The sequence below is a fragment of the Perissodus microlepis genome, chromosome 15, assembly GCF_051167445.1.
Source record: "Perissodus microlepis isolate ML-2025 ecotype Zambia chromosome 15, ASM5116744v1, whole genome shotgun sequence".
Taxonomy (NCBI): domain Eukaryota; kingdom Metazoa; phylum Chordata; class Actinopteri; order Cichliformes; family Cichlidae; genus Perissodus; species Perissodus microlepis.
The window spans coordinates 32824479-32846768 of NC_140475.1; positions in this window are offsets into that span (position 1 = coordinate 32824479).

Sequence of the window (22290 nt, forward strand, 5' to 3'; positions counted from 1 at the left end):
AAACAAATTTCCTGTACAGGGGTTGTGGGCCCTGCAGATCGACAACAGAAGAAAATCAACTGATCTAACATTACAGGAAAAGAGAAACAGCTGAAAACTGTGGTTTCCTTGTTCAGCTCTTGGGTTTCTGAGCAGTTTCCTGTTATAGCTCTGAGAAAACCATCTGGTCACAACGGCAAACATTTTAGTGTTTTAGGCAATTCTTTTAATTTCTTGTTCTTTGAAACTTTTGAAACATTTAGTATTCTTTTTTTTTCTATAGCTGTCAATTTTCAGGTTACAGTTAACATTTAAATTAAATAAAACACCTTTGTTAAGACTGATAAATCCAACATAAAACCCTTTCAAACCTCAGCTCCAGTAAACTGAAGCCATTGAGCCATTCCTTGGTTTGTCATCATTTCTGGAAAAAAGGTGATTCATGGGTGTTAAGCTCTGATGCATGCAGCATTCATACTGACCAGGTGGTGTTTACTGTTAGTGTAGAGGTAAGTTCTTCTAGTGTGTGCTATCAAGAGTAGTTGGGCAGGTAAGTTACGTCAAGTAAGAGTTTATTCTTCTTAACAGGAATCCACAGAGAAGCAGGATAAAGAGAGGACTGATTGCATAACTAGGTACAATAATGTAGTGGAGGCTGATGTAACAGCCTGGTCCTTAAATTCCCAGCAGGATTTGAGGAAATGAAGACTCTTGTCACACACTGCCAGGAAGCAAGAGAGGAACGGCTGGAACAGCCAAGTCATGACAAAATAACAATCCAAAGCACTTTATTAACGGACTGACAGACTAGCATTAATATCCACAACAATGCCAGCAGGGCTGAAAGGATGAGTCTATAAAGTCCAGTATTACCTTCATTGGCTTTTACTCCCTACATTTTTACACAAATATTTTTACTTTCTCCTGCTTGAATGTTCAAAACAGCATCCTTTATAGCTTTTATACTATAAGGCTAAAGTGGCACCAGAGCAAGTGCAGGTATCAGCATCAAGCTAGCCCTACAGAAGGGAGCAACATTTTTTAAGTAGCAGTTGGTTTCAAATGCCACATTTCTGTAACCTCACTGAACATTAACAAACACAATAAAAGCATTAAGAAAGTTGATACTGATGATGGTTTAAAGTGGAGCGTTTTCAGTCCGGTGTGCTCAGCTCTTTTTAAAAACTCCCCGTTCCTGCATCTCTGTCTCTCTGAGGGGAGTTTGCTTGTGTCTGTTACAGCATGATCTCTAAGTTTCTTTTTCATTCTACAATACACTGTGTCCTGATTCTTTAATATTGAGGATAAGAACAAACCAACACTGGCCCAGATGAGTTCAGTCAAACAATGATTTTATTAAACACAATGAAATAAATGCTAAATGCAAGCCATGTTAGCAACGATATATTTTCTTTTAATTCCACAACTGCCATACATCCTTTTACACGACAGACTCACTGATGGATCAATCTATGACACCCATAAAATTAAATTTTCATTATTTCACTGGGTGTGTTTTGTAAAGAAGTCTGATTATTTTGGATGGACAGAGACAACAAATCAAACATCCAACAGATAATACTGATCTTTTTTTAATGCTTTAAAGTTGAAGAGAAATGCTGGAGTCTGAAGAAAATGATCTTCTGTGTGAAGTTAGACTGGGCAACAGAGAGTTCACCCAGTCCAAAAGATGTGGGGAACAAGTCCAGGAGGGAATTAGGGTTCGGCAGAGGTGTAGTACACTCCATGATCATTAAATTATTTTATTTTTTTATGATTTATAGTTCCATAGGCTAGTGGTGTGAATGTTTACCTAGCAAGCAAAAGATCCCAGGGGCCAGAGACAGAAAATGCATTTGCATTTCTGTCCCTAGACAAGACACAATTGAGGACATAACTCTCCGTAAAACTGTTAAGTATCACTTCATGTTACATGCACAGATTAAACATATAAAGATAGAAATTAATTAGTGAGCGTTCATTAAGTCTTTATGCTAAATGGAAATAATATTCTGGTATTCTGTGTTTTAACTGCTCTGTGGGCCAGGATCAGAAACTGCACAAGAAGTATATGTGAAAACTGATAGAGGACATCAAGTACTGGAGTGTTTAAAACACATATCAAGGAGCAAAGACTAATCAAGACAAGTGAATAAAAATGTGACATTATTATTTTGACTAGATAGTTTTAGCAGTAAAAGGTTAACGTCTCAAAAACATGTGTAAACATGGTGACTGCTTTGTAAGGTTAGCTCTAACATCTTAGCCATAGATTAAGTGCAGTCCAGATATTAAACAGTAAAAATGTTGTTGTTTTTTTTCTGAACCTTTCAGTTTATTCCTTTTATGTCATTAAAGCATTTGATTTAGTATTTCCCAAAAGGTCATGATGACATAAGTCATTTGGCACAGATTTTATAAGGTGATGGGGGTAAATCCTGGCCAGGTTCGTCAGTCTTTCTTTACAGACTACTAACCAAACATATTTGTAGTTGCAGCACTAATCATATCAGTATCGCCCTGATACTCAGTCAGTCCAGTCAGGACACTGTGGAAAAAAATCCAATATTGTAGATCCTGAAGCCCCAGGTCTTCATCCTATTCTAAGTTAAACAGGATCTCAAGCACAGTTAGTGCATTCCCAGACATTCAAGTACATTCACAATTGTGTGTTTATCCTATTAGGTCGTCTTCTTTCTAGGATAAAGGTGTTGCAGACACTTTTATTCAGACAACATTTCAACATTTATACCTTTATTTAAGATCAGCTTTCACAGCAGAACAAATGAACTGCTGGTTTTAAGGCCACACCCTAGTAACACATTTGATGATCACATTTCACTATTGTCTGTTGTATTACCATTAATGCAGACAAGTATATATTTTTTCTAATGCACAACATCTCTGTCTGTTTTTTGAAACCAGGTACTCAAACACAGTTAAGCAGCATATGATGTTTCCTCCTACACCAACAAAATACCAACTGGCTGAAATTATCCATTTGTAGCATTTATGCACCCTTAACACCATACAAAAGCTGGTGCATGAATGTAGATATATACACACCTATACATACTTCAAAGCAATTTTATTCAAAATAATCTAGTTACAAAATAATCCCATCACTAGTAAGATGAAAAATACATCTGTATTAAATATGTTGGCATATACTGTTTACGTTTTAGACATCCCCAAATGGTGATGTTTACAGTATAAATGTTACATTGCATCATTTGATGGACTGAAGTCAGGTTTACTGTAATTAGGAACAATATCATAAGTTTAATTTCAGATAAATAAATATATAAATGTGCTGGGTTTTAAAGCAAGGTGCATTCATCCACAATACAAAGTTACCTTCCATATCAAAAAGCATGCATGTTATTGTCAGGTGCACGCTGCTGACAGATAGATAAAAATGTGTGTGATTTGTTATTCAGGTAGTGGATGGTCAATTTCATCCCTTTATCTTGCATAGATGTAAACAAATATTGCTGTATAGAAATATACAGTGAGTCCCATATTTCCCTTCGATTCATTTACAATAACAACATCTTCGACTCCTTTATTTTAAGAATACTACTGCAGGGCAGTTACTACATATTAGATGCTTAATTGTGTGCATTGTTCCTTGTGCCCACAGTTTGGGCAATATTAACCCATGATGGAGGAACAAAACTTGGCAAAGATAAATGAAAGAAAAAATAAACTTCTTTCAGCTGTTCCATATTCACCAAGGGTCACCACAGCAGGTAGCTCCACATGTTTGATTTGGCAGACTTTTACACCGGCTGTCCTTCCTTTTTTTTTTTATTCATGTTTTGGATGGACAGAAACATTAACAGATATACAACAAGGAATAATCATATTGTCAGTTCTCTGTCCGTTTCTTAACAACAACAAACAAATAAGGGCTAACAATAACTAAAGAAAACCAAAAGGAAGACAAACAAAACAAACAAACAAACAAACAAACAAAAAAACACCAGGAGAAACAAAATAAGAAACCGCCTCCTGGGAAACACTGGCAAAAACAAAAGCAAAAGGGGCAAAACACCCAGGTGCCTAAAAACAAAACATAACCTTGACCACTGATAACATTAAACAATTTCTTCCCTCTACTGGCTTTCAAAGAAAAAGAACAACAACAAAGATACCAACGACACATGAAAAACAACCCCCCCCCCCAAAAAAAACCCACTTATCACAATATCTAGGAGACATTGTCGATGTACAACAAAAAAGGACCCCAGACCTGCTCAAAAATATCTTCTCTTCCCTTAATTCTGTACATAACCCGTTCATATAATGCCATCTTAGACATTTGTTCAGTCCACTCCCTGAAACAACAGGGGCTGGATGACTTCCAGTGCCTCAGTATTATCCTGCATCCTGTTATGAAAGCCAGAGGCATCCATAGTCTCTGTCTTCTGGAGAGGATACTGTTGTCAGGTAACAGACCCAGGACATACACAGCTGGAGACTTGGAAAGATTACGTTTAAAAATATCATTCACCAAGTTAATGATCCCGTCCCACAAATAATCATTTTTCCGGCATGTGTATAACATATGAACTAGGGTCCCGGCTTCCTCCTGACATTTCCAACAGGTGTCATTATCCACAAGCTTCAGCCTGATTAATGTACTGGGAGTCCAGTAATTTCTGTGAAGCAACTTGTATTGGATAAGTTGAGACTGTGTTTCAGGTGAGCAAACATAGCATGATAAAACCAGTTTCTTCCAACTGTCCTCTAAAATCTGAATTCCTAGATCCTTCTCCCAGCACTGCCTCAGCCTCCCCAAATTGGGAGAGTGCGCCTCTCTGAAGATCCCATAGAATTTGGATGCCCTGATTCTATTAATGCCAGGAGCTGCAAACATCTCCTGAATACTAGATGGAGGGTCTGGGTTATTATTCAAAATGGTTTTAATACAGTGTATAAGTTGAAAAAACCTCCAAATTTCCCTTGGATCCAGATTAAATTCTCTGATTTCTGCAAACGATTTCATGCCAGTCTGCCCAAATAAATCCCCCACCCGATTGATACCTGCCCTAGCCCAAGCCTCCCACCTGACCGGTTTCTTACCAATTAATATTTTCTTATTATACCAGATAGAGGTTCTAGAGGTAAGATAGGGGCTAATGTTGGTAAATTGGTGAGCTCTAAACCAGGTCTCTTGTATGAAAGCCAATACTGGATCTTTAGATGGTACTGGTCTTCACCTCTGAGTGAGGAAGGCCTCTAAAGACGAGGGAGCCACAAGACTTTCCTCAATCGCAACCCATGATGGCGTCTCCATAAGGGATTTATGTATCTTAACTAACTGAGAGAGGGAGAAAGCATAGTGATACCAGACCATCTTGGGCATTGCCAACCCGTCTCTATCTTTAGCAGCATATAGTTTGGACCGATTAAAAGATGGCTTTTTGCCTGCCCACACAAAACCCTACACACATGTATTATAAAGCTTTAGCAAATTATATGGGACTGCTATAGGTAACATGTGAAGAAAGTACTGAAGTTTAGGAGCAATAATCATCTTCACCAGATTAATTCTGCCCAAAAGGGACAGATTTATTTTAACCCAATTCTGCAACAGCGGACGAATGTTTTGAATCACTGGGGAGATATTTACTTGCATTATGTTATCTAGACCAGGGGTCAAACCCTCGGGCATCCACTTGAACTGCCATGAGCTCCTAATGACTGGAGGACACAATTTAGAAATGGGCATAACTTCCGACTTAGACCAATTTATGGTGTAGCCAGAGATTACAGAAAAGGAATCAATAATTGAGGAAATTGCAGGAATGGCCTGTTCTGGGTTACTTGAAATCAATAAAATGTCATCTGCATACAAAAAAGTTTTATGTTCTTCTTGACCCATATCCACCCCTCTGATTTGCTTACATTCAGGTAGTGCAATAGCCAAAGGCTCCAAAAACAGGGCGAAAATGAGAGGTGATAAGGGTGAACCTTGTCTAGTGCCCCGACTTAACGAAAAGGAGGGTGACATTATCCCATTGGTAGTAACTGTAGCCATTGGATCTGTGTATACCACCTGAATCCACTGCCTGAAAATGGGACCAAAACCGAATCTCTTCAACGTATAAAACAGAAAAGGATACTCAACTTTATCGAAGGCCTTCTCTGCATCTAAGGAGAAGGCGGCGAAGGATCTAAATTATTCCTGCTCTTCCAGAATATATGCAATAACCTACGTAAGTTATCTGCAGAACTTCTGTTTTTCACAAAACCGACCTGATCCCTATGCACCAAACAAGGAAGGACCTTCTCAAGCCTAAAAGCTAGTATCTTGGAAATAATCTCTTCGTCCACATTAATTAATGAAATTGGGCGGTAATTCCCACAATGCTGTGGGTCTTTCCCTTTTTTATGTAATAACGTGAACACTGCCGATCGCATACTAAGTGGTAATCTCCCCCTTTGAAACGCATCTTGATATACCAACAGTAGTCTTGGAGCTAATTCGCCCACAAACACCTTATAAAAATCTGATGGAAATCCATCGTTGCCTGGAGATTTGCCCAATCTAAAACTACCAATTGCCTGCTTAACTTCAATTAGTGTGATCTTACCTTCTAATACAGTTCTTTGGTCTTCGGACAGGCTGGGAATTTTAATAGAAGAAAAGAAATCTGACAGCCTCTGTTCCTCCACCAATCCATTGGAGGTGTAAAGCTCCTGATAGAATTTAGTAAAAGCATCATTCATTTCTTTTTTTACTGGTGGTCAACTTATTATTATTACTAGGAACAAAAATAGATTGCAGAATAAAATTGAGGCACAGGCGGCCAGAAGGGGACAGAGGGGGAGTGCCTCCCCTGCACCCTGGTGACATACCTGCACCCCAAGCCCTGCGTGTGTGGGTGGGTGTGGTAGAGTGGGAATAGGGAGGCAGCTGAGGATGGGGAGGGAAGAAAGGGAGGGGCAAGCGGCCCCTCCCTGGGGCCAGCTCCCCCGCTGACCCCAGTAGGCACCCCCACGCTCTGGAACCCACCAGGGCAAGGAGGCCCAGGCCCATCCGGACCGGGGCCCGCAGCAGCAGCACTGCCCAGCCCCACAGAGTCCGGGGCAGCCCACCCGACTCCACCCCAGAGAAAACTGCACCCACCCCATCATCCAATCATCTCCCAAACTACACAAGACAATAGACACCCAGGTTGAGTTCATTCTCCCCCTCTCCTATATCTCTCCCCCCACCTGCAGAGTGAGCTCCTGTAGTGAGGAGACCACCTGCAAAGATGTAACAACCTCCCCACCAGTTAGAGAGCCCCCTAGTTGGGCCGATGCACCAGAGGTCCCCTGCACTGGGGCTGAGCCCCCCTGCACCCACCCGCCCACTGCTCCGGCGACACAACAGCCAGGACCCAAGCCCCCAAGGCCCGGCCAGCACCCCAGACCGGGGGGCGGAGCACCCCCAGACCCCCAAGCCTCCACGCCCGTCCCAGACCCCCCCAGGGGCAGCCAGGCTACCGGGCCAGTAACCAACGTCCGCAGCACAGACCCTCCCCCATCTCCGCTGTACGCAGCCACAAGGAAAACACCATCCAAGAGCCCCAGAGCTTCTAACCAGGTCATGGCCACAGCCCCCAGGTTAGGCCCTCCAGGGAAACGTCCCTAGGGACTCCCCAGACGCCCTAAGGCCGTCCCTACCCCCACATCAACCACAATAGCGAAGGCAGGACCAAACCATGACCCCCCACCCCCACTAGGTGATGAAGCCGATCAAAGGAGCCCAAAGGGATTGATCAAATGTGATGGCAGAGGTTGTATCAAGACTAATGTGATCTATTAGATGGTTTTTATATTGGTTAGAATAAAGATTATTTTTATTTTTCCAGTTAATGAGGACCATTTTCTTGGCAATGCATAGGGCCGTAAAAACAACGTGGGCTGTGTTTATTTCTGCAGTGACCTCATCCAAGTTGCCCAGCAAGCATACTAAAGGGGAGGCTGGAATGTTACATTTCAGACACTTTGATAAGTCTTCACATATCTCACGCCAAAATTTCTGAACTGGTGGACAGAACCAAAGAGCGTGGATGTAATTGTCCGGTGTATTTGCTGTGCAGTGTGAGCAGTTGTTGGAAGGCGTATAGCCCGTCTTGAACATCCTATGACCAGTATAGTGCACTCTGTGTAATATTTTGTATTGTATTAATTGCAAACTGGGATTTCTGATCCATTGAAAGGTTTTTAAGCATATCTGAGACCAAAGGTTTGGGTCTAAGTTGATTGATAAATCTGCTTCCCATTTTGCAATAGGAAGGGATATTGATTCATCTATTTTAGAAAGTGTTCTGTATATTTTAGACAATAATTTGGGGGGTTTTAGACTAAGAAATTGTACCACACTTGGTGGTGTTTGTAATTCAGCTTCACTGGGATTAAATTTCTTTTTTACTATGGATTTAATTTGTTGATATTCCAAAAATCGTTTCTTGTTGATCCCATATTGTATAACTAGTCTGTCAAACGAAATAAAGTCTGCTCCTTCGAATATATGTTCCAAGTATTTAATTCCTTTGCAACTCCAATCTGAAAAGTTTATCATATTATTGTTTTGTAATATGTCCGGGTTGTTCCAGATAGGTGTACGTTTGCATGGGATTAATGAAGACTCTGTCATTTTTAGAAACTCCCACCATGCTGTCAGAGAAGAGCTAATATTGATACTTTTAAAGCATTCATGTCGTTTGATGTTTGAGCTGATAAATGGTAGGTCTGAAATTTCTAGGTTATTACATAGTGCCTGTTCTACATCTATCCAAGGTTCATCTAAGAAGGTGTGTTTAAACCATCTAGAGATGAACTGAAGCCTGTTGGCTAAAAAATAGTGATTAAAGTTAGGCAGATCTAATCCTCCTTTATCCTTGGTCCTTTGTAGTGTTTTTAAGCTGATACGTGGGGGTTTATCTTTCCAAAGGAATTTAGAAATGTACGAGTCTAGAGATCTGAACCAATCTTGTGATGGCTTATTTGGGATCATTGAAAATAAATAGTTTATTTTTGGCAAGATCATCATTTTTATAGCGGCGACCCTTCCCATGAGTGATATGGGTAAAGATTTCCATCTAGCCAGGTCGCCTTCTACTGTCTTTAAAAGTGGGATGTGGTTTAATTTAGTTAATTCTGAAAGTTTAGGAGAGACATTGATACCTAAATATTTTATATTTCCACATTGCAGTGGGGAAGGAGAAGAATTATGGAAGGAGCAATTAATCGGAAGAACTGTTGATTTCGACCAGTTAATTGAATAATCTGAGACACTTGAGAAGGAATTTATCAATGCAATTACCCCAGAGATATTGGTTTGTGAGTTTTGGAGAAAAAGTAACACATCATCTGCATAAAGGCTGATTTTATGTTCTATATTCTTACATTTTATGCCCTTAATTGTTGTAGCCTGTCTAATTGCTGCTGCTAATGGCTCAATAAAAATTGCAAACAGTGAAGGGGAGAGTGGGCATCCCTGTCTGGTGCCCCTCAGAAGAGAGAAGCGGGAGGATGTTTGGTCATTTGTTCTGACACAAGCTGTTGGGGAGTTATATAATATTTTTAACCAGTTTATGAAACAGGATCCAAAACCAAATTTATGTAAAGTTGCAAATAGAAATTTCCAGTTAACTCTGTCAAATGCTTTTTCTGCATCTAAAGAAAATATTATGGTTTCAGTGTTTTTACTGCATGAGTAGTCTATTAAATTAAGTAATCTACGTGTATTTGTTGATGAGTGCCTACCTTTTATAAAACCAGTTTGGTCAGGATGAATTAAAAGGGGGGTTATTTTCTCTAATCTCTTTGAGAGAGCTTTGCAGATTATTTTAAGGTCTACATTAATAAGGGATATTGGACGATAGCTTGAGGGATATACAGGGTCTTTGCCTGGTTTTTGTAAGAGACTGATATTTGCAGAGTTCATATTTGGTGGTAGTCTACCATTTTCTTTGATTTCCTGCAACATCCTGTGAAAAACTGGTGCCAGAATTGTCCAGAATTCTTTGTAAAAATCTGTTGGAAAACCATCTGGACCTGGAGCCTTATTATTGGGCATACTTATCAGAGCTTCCTGGAGTTCACCTGGCGTCAGTGGCGAATCCAGTGCTATTGCTTGGGTGTCTAATAATTTTGGAAGAGTTATGTTGTCGAGAAATTGATCAATTTCGTTTTTAGATGGGTTTATTTGTGGTGTATATAAAGTTTCATAGAAATCCCTAAAAATGTTATTTATTTTTTTAGGATCATATATTGTATTCCCAGATAAATCTTTAACAGCACATATAGTTGTTTTTTCTTTATTGATTTTTAACTGGTTAGCAAGAAATTGTCCGGATTTGTTACCGTGTTCATAATTTTGCAGGCGAAGTCTTTGTACTAAGAATTTAGTCTTTTTATTAATAATTTCATTTAATTCTAGTTTTGTCTTGCGTATTTTGTTTAATATTTCTTGATCTTGGTGTGACACATAGGCTTTTTCTAAGGATTTGATGTTTTTCTCTAGTTCCTGAATTTTTTTGTTTTCTTCTTTCTTCTTATGTGATGAGAAAGAGATTATTTTACCTCTCATCACGGCTTTCCCTGCTTCCCAGAGGACAGATGCTGATGTTCCAGGAATGTTATTAAAGCCTAAATATAGAGTCCATTCTTTTTTAAAGTATTTGATAAACTCTTCGTCTTTGAGCAGTGATGTATTAAATCTCCAGTTTTTTCTTGGTGTAGTATTATTCATCTGTATTAGTGTTAAAGATACAGGAGCATGATCGCTGACAGCTATAGGATGAATCTCAGTGTCTGTAATGTTACTCAGCAGTGAGCTGCTGACCAGAAAATAATCCAGACGAGAGTAGGAGTGATGGACATGTGAGAAGAAAGTATATTCCTTACTATTGGGGTGAAGGGAGCGCCATGCATCGCAAAGACCAAAGTCGCTCATATACTGTTTGATTATATTTGTGGACTGCCAGTTACGCTGAGTTCCTGCTGTATTGAGCCTATCCATTTCTTCATTTAGTCCCAGGTTGAGGTCTCCCCCCAGAACAATTGTGCAGTCTAGGTGTTCGGAGAGTGTACTAAAAAAACCGTGGAAGAATGAGGGGTCATCAACATTTGGACCATATATACTTACAATACCTAGCTTTTGGTTAAGTATAGATAGTTTGATGATTAGGAATCTGCCCTCTGGATCTATAACTGTATCGAGTACTGTGAAATTAATATTTTTATGTATTAGAATTGCTACTCCTCTTTGTCTAGAATTATAACAGGCTGAGAACACATTAGGAAACTCAGGTGTTTTAAGTTTATTCAAACCTGTGACAGGCATGTGGGTTTCTTGTAATAAAACAACGTCTGCCTGTAATTTTTTAAGTTGGTTAAGTATTTTTAACCTTTTTTTCCCTAGAGCCAGCTCCATGCACATTCCATGTGACAAATCTTAGCATGCCCATAGTTGTGTGTTTGTGGCTAATGATGTACGCTGTGTGTCTCGCTTAGACGGGTGAGGAAAATGGAAACACATCATTTTTTTTTTTTTTTTTTTGGTAAGTAAAGAGAAGAAAATGCGCGGCAAGAAGCTCCATAGGTCTGACTATGTGTGTGCATAATAACTAATATGAGCAAATGTGTGCATGTGTCCTATATCTGTGTGCGCTGTGTGGCTGTTGTAAATGTGTTGCCTTTAAACGCATGTGTGTGCGTGATCGTGCAGAGTAAGCATGTAGAAATAGACAGTGTCGTTTGTGAATGGATAGGGAAACAGGTGATCGACATAGTGATAGAAAAGAGAAGCAAATAAACCAAAGAGCAAGGTGCGCGACAAGAGAGAGAGAGGAAAAAAGAAATAAAAACAGAAACATTCCAATTAAAGCATTGGCGGAGAGTGACGGTGACGTTATACTAAATTAGCAAACTGAAATTACATAGTTAAGCAAAAGTTAATACAAGAGAGTGTGAGTGAAGAGAATAGTGTAGCGGATTCTTATCTGGTGTGCGGTCAATACAGCCATGGAGTGGTGCCAGGGTCGCGGTAGAGTTGTCCGTCCACGAAGAGCCGGTCCACGGCGATGACAGCCCGGGAGCCTTTCTGGATAAAACTACGTCGGACTGGCAAGAGGACCCTGCGTCGTTCCAGGATCTCTCTGGGGAACTGATCGTTCACGCTGAAATCCGTTCCTTTCAGCTCTCTGCCGCGACTCTTCACCTGCTCCTTCTGCTTGAAGTGGCCGAATTTGGCTACAATAGGATGTGGTCTCCCACTTCCTGTCTTCGGAGCCCCTATGCGATGCACTCTATCGAACCCTATGTTTTTCACCGTGTCCTCCGGCAGCTTCAGGTGGATTTTAATGAAGCTTCTCACGGTCGTTTCCGGGTCCTCTCCGGCAGACTCTGGAATACCAGAAAACACCAGATTATCTCTCATGCTACGGGCTTGTAAATCTATAACGGTCTCTTTTATTTTTTTATTTTCTATGTTTAATTGGGTCACATTATCGGTTAGAGATTTGACCGAGTCCCGTAGCGTGGCGTTTTCCGCAGCAAGTGTTTCCACCTGCCGCTGGCTGAACTCCAGGGATTCTTTTAGAGATTTAAATTCCCGGTGTAAGATCTCCACCAGGGACAGCCTTGCATCGAAACTGGACAATCGCTTATCGATTGACTCCAGGATGTCGACGATATCTTTGCCAGCAGGCGATGTTGTGCCGGGGGAGTCTGCCGGGCGATATCTTTTAGATGACGGCGTCTCAGCTTTGGCCGGGGAAGACGCGCTCTGGGCCTTCTTCATTACTAAATCTTCAAAGCACCGGTCGATGTATTCTTGGAGAGCGTCTAAACTCTCCTCGTTGTCCTCCAGGGTGTTAGAGATGATAGGACAGCTGTTGTTAGTTATATGACAGTTGGTTAGTTTATTTGGCAATACTGAAGTTTAAAGAAACTTTGTTAAATTCTATGCTACCATTCGCTTTTTTTTTTTTTTCCGCCAAATCTCCGGCGTCTGACGTCACCTACAACATGGGTCGCTTACCTTTCCCCGTCACTTCCGTCACTTACCTCTCCTCCGTCACTTCTTGTTCACAACCTAGACATCCACATTACTCACACTCTCACATAACACATACATATAGGGCCTTGGGGGTGGGCACGTTTTACAGCATCCAGAGGATGGTCGTTGTACTCCAACCCACCTCTGGCGCTGGTGCCCTACCCTCAATTTTAAATGCATTTAGACATTGAGGGTTTTCGGGAGGAGCCGTGCTGCTCTCTGAGAGGAAGCTAGTACCATGCTCTCCTGAGTTTTAAATGCACTTTAGAACAGCACACAACAACATTACATATGAGCGGGCGTAGGGAGGTTTGAGGTCTTCACTCACCCCGGTTCTGTTAGCCGTCAGGGCTGGGGGGCTGGGAGGAGGTGCTGGCCGTCAGACTGGGGTCTGGGATGCGGGGCCTCCCTGCTACTGCAGATAAGGAGGTGGTCCGCTTGCCTCCACCCCAGAGAGAAGGGTTACATCTCCTGGGTCTAGGTGCGGCTTGCCCCTCTGGGGGCGGGGGTACCTGGACCTGGGATATAGAGTATGTTTGGGGAGTGCGACTGTCTGTGCAGTGTCTATTTGTGTCTGTCTACACGTTGGGTGAGTGCCGAGTATTTGGTTGTGCATATGGGGGTGGGAATGCACGTCTGTGTCCGCGTGTGCCTGTTTGTCTGTGTCTATATGTCAGGTTGGGTCTTAGACTCAACCTCTCTGGGTACATCTCAGGCCCTCTAAAGTACGGAGGCCTATCTCCCCTCACCACACTCCCTGCCGGTGGCTGATGCCCTTAGACGTTGGTGTGTTGGTGGTCCTTGTCATCTGGGGCTGGGCGCTCATGCATGTACCGGCTCACTCCTGGTGGCCGATTGGCGGGGCCGGGCGCCTGTGGCCCGGCTGGGCTCCTTCCGGGGGGTGGGATGCCCTCAGGCCTCTGGCCTCTGGGCCTGAAGCTCGGTCTTCTCTGGCACAGCTGGCTGCCGGCGGAGCCCGCGGGCACGCCACTGCAACCCCCTCTGGCCTCTGCTCCGTAGCTGCGGGGTGACCTCTCGTTTGGGGCTCTACTCAGCTCTTCCCAGGAGGGTGGCACGGTTCCCCCCCCCTTTGGTGGTCCTCCTCGGGTCCTTGTACTCTGGGGCCTCTGGATATCTGGGGCCTGGATCTCCTCCATACCTGCTTCATACCCTGGTGGACGGGGCTATGGCTCCCCACACTCCCTAGCAGATCGTTACATGGAGAAACCTTTGGAATACAAGCATGCTGATCCACACAGGTATGCACACAGGTGTACACACGGGTGTTCACAGACGCGGACTACACCTTTCTTGGCTGCTGCCTCAAAGCACATTGTGCGCTGTCTATCTTGCGTGCTGCACAATATCGTTTATTATTTAGTATCTACTGCTAGCTAGTTTATTGTGATGGTGCTGTTTTTATTATGTTGTTCTTTGTTGTTTGCTTTCTCTTCTGTTTTTTTTCTCCATACAGGTGATCCAGGCGTTTTGTTTGTTTGTTTGTTTGTTTTTTCCTTTCTTCCCCCCCTTCTCACCGTCTCTTCTCCCCTTTGGTTTTCTTTCTCTCCCTCTCTTTCTTTCATTCTTTCTCCCTGTCCTATCCCCCAGTCACGTCTGTCCCGTTTGTAGCAACCGAAAATAAAATTAATACATAATTATAATAAAGGTCAATCAAATGGACCAATATGGCAAGGCCATGATGATCCACTTGGTAAAATAAATCCGCTTGGCATCTTTCTTGGCCTTAAGACAACAATTCTGATGGCTAAAGATCCAAACGGGACACAAAAAAAAAAAAAAAAAAAAAAAGGAACAAAAATAGATGGTATAAGGTTGCTAGATTTTATCTGCTTAACCCTGTGTGCCAACATTTTACCTGTTCTCTCCCCTTGTTAAAAATACTTTTGATTTAGGCAAAACATTGCATATTCCGCTTTTTTCTGCAGTATACTATTCATCTCAAATTTAAATTTAATTAATTTGTTCCACACTTCCCTCTCTGGGTGCAGCATGTGCTGTTTTTCGAGCTCCTTGATATCCTGCTCCAGCTTCATCAGCTTGTCCCTCTCAGCTTTTTTAATCAAGAAAACGGCCTTGTTTTACACACACCAAGGAGTCAACAACCCTTCTAATTAATATTAGTATTTCTTAATGCTTATAACCTAGCAAATAATTTCATACAGGTCTCAACTCCTTGTACGTGTAAAGTAACCCTTAGCAAAAAAAAAAAGCGCCGTGCCCGTACTGAGAAATCGGCGCTAAATAATTTTATTAAAACACCCTTGGATGAGGTATTGTGCGGGAAAGACTCTTTTTTTTAGATTCACTTTTACAACAGGTTTTCTCATTAGCAGAAAACTCTCAACAGACAGAAACTCTAAAAGAAAACTGTCCTGTACTACGCACATCAAGGAGGAGTCAACAACCCATCTAATCGTTATTAGTAGGGGTGCAACGATACACAAAATCCACGGTTCGGTTCGCAGCATATTAAACATATCAGGTCCCCATAAGGAGAATCATGTGCTAACGGCTGTCTAAATGACTCAGGTAAAGTTTGTAGCATGCGTGCTTGTTGTTTTTGTCTGCTTCCACTTGTCTTTGCACTAAGATGATGTCGGCGTAAATGTGCAGTCATATTCGTTGTGTTCCCACTAGTGCTGTCAGCATTAATCTGAAATGACGTTAACGCCACAACATGGCAAATCTCCGTTAACGAGCTACCACGGATTGCCCCGTGCATGGGGCTGGACAGCGTCAGCACGTTAATGAGCAAACTGCGCTAACGCAGTAGTTCCCACCCATGTAATTGAGCATTGCGTGGCACATCCAACATACTGTTTTACTTTTGTCCATGACGTGCTTACCTTCACGGTCATACTTCACATGAAGACCAAAATACTTCCAAAGGCCAGATCTGAATGAGGGTGGGGGAGGTTCAATTTGCCATGTTGCAACGAGCTTAGCTTCTGTCTTGCTAGCTTGCGCTGTGCTCAGTGGATCTGTGTACCGAACCGAAAGCACTGTATCGAACGGTTCAATATCGATATGAGTATCGTTGCACCCCTAGTTATTAGTATTTCTTAATGCCTCGGAGCAAAGAATTTCATAAAGGCCTCAACTCCTTATACGTGCAAAATAACCCAGAGTAAAAAAAAAAAAGAAAAGAAAAAAAAAAGCACATATTCAGAACTCTATCCCAAATAATTTTATTACATCACCCCGATGAAGTATTTTGGTTTTGTGCAGCCACTCCTTATCAGACCGAAAGTAAAGAGTTTTTCTTCATTTTTTGAGCTACTTTTACAATGGGTTTTTCTCATTAACAGAAAATAGACAGAATCCCTAAAAGAAAACGGCCTTGTTTTACGCACATCAAGAAGGAATCAGACGACCGTCGGTTCATCCCAGTCAATTACCTCCGAGAGATCGGGATGCTTCCTCCATCGGGTACCATAAGCGTGTAAGAAAAAAAAAAAACCACAGAATTTATTATTTTTGTAAGAGTGAGAGAGAGCGAATCGATCAAACTTTTCTACAACACGTTATACCACTCCGGGTCAGGAGGGGCGATATAGCACGGACCGGCTGGATGACTACGCCGGATGGAAGCATAACCGGAAGCATGGCAGGGACTTTCCCTTTGACCTTCATTCAGCTCCATGATCAACCCTTAAATCTTTCCTCAATATTGCTGTAATGTAACAACAAAGTTAGTTTTTTAAGATCAGACAGGTCCACAAAACATTCCTTACACATTCCTACAGTCACTGAATAAGCATCTGTGGCACAAATAAGCTCCAGGGACTGACTTGTTTTTTAGAACCGACCTTTGACACTTGGATGTTGGCTTAATTTTTTACCCAAAGAGAAATTTGACCCTAATAAGTAAAAAAAAACACGATACTGTGGTGAATACTTACCTCAACTTTGATGGGTTTTTTCACAGCTATTTATTTTGGAAAAAAAGTAAACATGTCACAAGGACACATTGCACATTGCAGAGTACATGAATGGGAAGTAGGAATTCCTCCTCTCTATACTTACACTCCTCCCTAACAAATGCCAAGTCATCATCTCCATATTGTGTGTCCCACTTTTCGAGTTTCATTGAAGTGTACTCAAGTGCACGAGATGTAAAAAAAAAAACCCCAATGTATTAGTTTTTTAAGCCTCTTACCAAGTCCCCGTCAAGATGCCTTTCATTTAAGAGACTAATAATTTTTTGAACTTAAATTGTGCTAACTTCAACACAGTAACATTACAAATAAAACATATTAGAACTCATTTTTTGTTGGACGCAAGAACAACTCGAGCATCTTTCTTTCGGGAGCCGAACTAGGGCTTACCACTATGCCGTGCCCCTGGGGACCAGTGCGAGGTTGTGCGGCAGATCCCAGCGTGGAGGGTCCAGACACTCCCACAGCGCAGACTTTGCTATCCGCACAGAGCGTTTCTGGTGTGGCTTATGCAAAAGAGACAATACAGCGTGTTTCTCTGCTCCCGGTAAGCCTGCCCTTTAAAAACATCTCTTTGATTATTCAAACAGTGTTTAAATTGTGACTCGTTTGTTATCCAAAAACATTTTATCTATGTTACTGATTTAAAATATACATACATATATTTCAAGTTTTTAGCTTAAACAGACTCTTGAGCAAAATCCGTAATGGCATAACCAGTGTGCACCCTAATGTACATCTTTTAAGTGTATGTTAATCAGTACATGAAGCGTACCTCTGAAAAGAGTCCATCATTTGTGAATTTACTGATTTGTTTTTAGCTGCAGTTTTCACAAACTGCGGATGATGAAATCCTCTGTATTGTAGAAAATGTCTTTAAACTATCGCTGTTCCTACTTACTGAGTTCCCGAGCTACTTCTTTACTATGTGAATAAACTATTTGAACAAGGAAGGATTTAAAGACACATTAAAGCAAAGGCGAAAAATGTGTAATGAAATTTATGTGACCGTTCTTCTGAAATCCGACAGAGTGAAAATCCAAGAGCTGCTGCAATCCTCTGCATTAATGATCTTTCTGTTTCTCTCCTTCTGTGTGTGTGTGTGTGTGTGTGTGTGTGTGTGTGTGTGTGTGTGTGTGTGTGTGTGCTCACAGAGGGGAGGTCACGGCAGGAGTTCCCTGAGTTGACACGTATGAACCATAAAGTCAGTTTGGACTGAGGAGCAGTTGGTAAACTACATTCAGTCTTGACAAAATTACTTTTTTATCCAATGCATGCACAAGAATCCAAATCTCTGTATCACAATGATTTCATTAAAGCCTTATTATTTTATGGGGGCAATATCACAAATTACCGTAGATCATTAATAGGGAACAAAAAAGGAGGATCACATCAGCAATGGGAGACAGAAGTCTTGACATGTGCTTATAACTTAAAACACAAAAAAAACCCAGTGACAGCTGGTAAGATTTATGGTATAAACCACAGTCTGCATCTTTACAGGGTTTTTTTCTGCTTTTGTTCACTCCTAGTGTGATTTAAAAAACAACAACCGCAAACACAGAGCCCACTATTAGCTGCTTTTTCACCTAAACAGTCAGTTGACTGAGAGAAATGCAATCCATTATTGTGAACGCTGAAGGAGATGTGCTCCATAGTCAAACTTATATTTCCTTAACTTACATCCTATGTTCTGTTTATTCCCTTTGAGGGAAAATTGGTTAAACCATTGCTCAACTTATGTCTGAATGACTCCTGTATACTAAACAGAAGAAAAGTATTGTGTAGTGCTTCTTTTTTTTTAAATAAAAGATTCCAGGGCTCATGCTTATATGGTTTTCTTTTATCCAAAAACAGGTTAGTTTAGCAATCGTGTAACTGTGTCCTTGACCTTTTTAGCGGTTTGAGGAGTTGGATCCCTGGTCCAGATATTTGGGATGGTTCAAATGCCGAGTCTCCAAATGCAAACAAAAGGATATTTTCCACTTTATATCTTGAATGTGTAACGCTTTAAAACAGTTCAAGTATCTTTGTGTTTACGGGGAGAAGGGAATAACTGCGGCCGAGGCTCTGAAAAGAGACGGTCACTTCACCGATGACCTGGGCTACTTTGAGCTGGTTAACGAACGTAATACTGAGTGCACAGACATAATCGATTGTCTGGACAATAAGAAATTCCAGATATGTTTTCCACAGGGAGCAGATACGGAAATAAAAGATGTAGCCATCCCAGGGCAGCAGAAACCTCCACACGCATCAAATAATGCAAAGCGCAGCGGTGGAATGACATCAGTCTTAGATGTAGCATGGCAGAACGGATTGAGTCTAAAAATGGCAAACAAAGAAATGGCAGCAGCATTGACCGTAAGGAGGTTTACGATCTACTTTGTCAGCAGTAGCCGCGTCTGACACGATGGATGGAGAGTAGATTCCCTAAAAATTATTTTCTGGAAGCACTGAAATACAGGAAGGAGACCTTTGGAAAGAGCCGACAGTCTTTTACCGAAATTCGCAGTGTTATGTTGCTGCTCCGACTGAGCGAGTCAGTTTGTCTCATAACTGGTTCCTTCATAAAGCAAGGCACAGGCTTTGTGCTATTTGACAACTTTGTCTTGACCTACGCCCACTTATTCGACTACTGGGTTAAATCTAACACACCTAACTGGCATGAATTTGTAAACGTTACCATGGTCTTTAACTTTGAAGACCAAGAATCAGACAGGAACAACCTTAGCGCTAAGGTGTTTGTCGGCAACGATTAGTTAGATTATGTCATACTTAAGCTGGAAACAGAGAAAATGCCGCCAGGGCTCCTTAAGAGATTTGGGCCTGTACCTTCAGACAGCGAGGCCTGTGTCGTCGGAGGAGGAGTGAAAAAAATGAGTCCTACGTGCGTCATCGAGAAAGAGAGGCGATCTCAGCACTGACTCAACAGAAATCTGCTGCGTCACCCCCCTGAACTCTCCATGCCCAGGAACCCTCCCTCTTTGATGTTTGCTGGAGCCACAGCTGTAAAAGCTGCTGGTCATGATATCGGTTTGGATATCTGGTGAGAGGGAAACATGAAGATGAATCATCAGAGCTGAACAGGTGATGGAGAAACAGGTTTACCTTTTAGGTGACATGAATGAGTTGAAGGAAAGTTATGAACTGTTTCTGAGAGACAAATAACACCAGGATCCTTTTCTAAGTAGCTGACAGCTGGTAACTGTGCAGGGGCGGCTCTAGCAAAGTTTTGCCAGGAGGCCAGGTAGGGCATTAACAGGGAAAGGGGGGAAAAAGAAATACTTTTCTTTCTTATTCTCATTTAAAATGTCTAGCTTTTATTAAATAATTATCGGAATCTTACAACCAAAGTTTTTATCTGATGTACAACGTATAGAAATCATACATATACCAACAAGACAGTGAACATCACTGTCAAAACAACGTTTGTTTTCATTCAAAGGCTTTATGGCTTTTCCTATAATACCTGGTGGGCCGGTCTCTAGTCAAAATGCCTGGGCCGATTTTTTGTCCCAGTCCAGCCCTGGGTACAACACAGTGAATTAATCTGAGAGGGTGCATTAAAAAATAAATGGCCGGGCCAGCGGTGCACATCGCAAATTAGCTCACATAGACACATTTGTTGTACCGCTTCTTAATGACAGTATCTTAGCTAATACCCCCAACTACCAGATTCAGCTTGTAATTGGCTAAAAATCACTTAGCCTACTGGTGAGAGGGATGTTGCTAGCTGTCAGTTTTTTCAAGCGATATTGAAATTTCCACATTCCGACACTTCAAATGCTTCAGGAGCTCTCCGCTCAGCGCAGCAACTGTTAATATAGAGCATTACTAAATTTATTGCTAATGCAATTATATGGCACATTGACTTCTGAGGAAATTTTAGATGGCACTCGTCATCAAAAAGGTTGCCTACCCCTGCTCTACATGTATGTTCATGTAAAAGGAATGTCCCATATATAGGGCTGGGTATCGTCTGACACTCGCAAGACTTTATCAAAGGTGTAAGCATCACAGCAGATGCCTTTGTGTCAAAGTAGCTGAAGATAAAACACAGAAAAACATGAAGGTGATTTTCCTAGCCTGGGATTTTATAAAAATATTCTGCAGTAGATCAAAAACGAAAGAAAACCATTAATCAACATATGAACATTGCCTCTGAGGTTACAGCGGTTTCAGTAGAGACACAGCTAAGCATTTTGCATAATTTTAAAAAGTTTCAATTTGTTCAGTAGCCCATTGAACAGCAGAAATTATGTTTTCTTTTCGGAAGTAAGTAAAAGGAAAAAACAGCATCCGACAGCGCTGTAAACAACGGTAGACTTGTGCGTAACAAGCAAGCGAATAAAACAGATTTTTAGACTGGAAGCTGTTCTTGAAGTACAGAGAGAGCAAGAGGGAGAGAGCTGTGCATGACGTGTGATTTTATCGTGTTGGAAGCAAAACAGTAAAAGTCAGAGGGAATCCATGACGATGTTTATGTAAAGCGTAGTTTGGATCTTCTTTTGCTGCTGGTTCGGTCAATATTGTTTGGAGAGAGATAAAATTATCAGCTTTAGAATCAGCGCAAAAAGGGCGTAAACACAAAGCGCGGACCTGCCAAAACATCAGAATCAGCGAGCTGTCGGATTTCAGCCCCGACCGTGTCGGTGCCATCGGGTGAGAAAGCCACATCTCACTGATTCTGATCCGTCGGCGGGTCTGCGCTTTGTGTTTACATTTATGTGCAGAATCCGTGTTCCTGCTCTCATTCACTGTTTTAGCTGTTTGGTGGTTGTTGAAATTTTGTGAGGTTTCACCTGAGATTCTGGCATTTCGGGCAAAATAAATTTATATTAAAAAATCGATTCAGGATTTTAATGAATGGCTATCACGTTATCCAAGCCAGAATCGATTTTAAGCAATAAATCGATTATCAAAACCCACCCCTACCCATATATGAACGACATCTATCCTATATATATATATATATATATATATATATATATATATATATATATAATATTTAAATATTGTAGAATTGGCATATACTAGTGTAAAAGTCAGTAAATTTAGTTATTGTATCCAAATTGTGCTGTTTAGCACAGCTGCTCATCTTATTTAATCTCTAGATTTCCACAGCAGTAACTCTGAAGCTCATTCACTCACTTACTCAAGATTAACTTCATGCAAATTAATGTATTGCACAATAATTGCAGGTTACTAAAGACCAGAAGTATGCTATGTGATTTCGTAGCTGTGATTTCTGAGCCAGTTCCTTACATGAAGTCCTTTATCTTA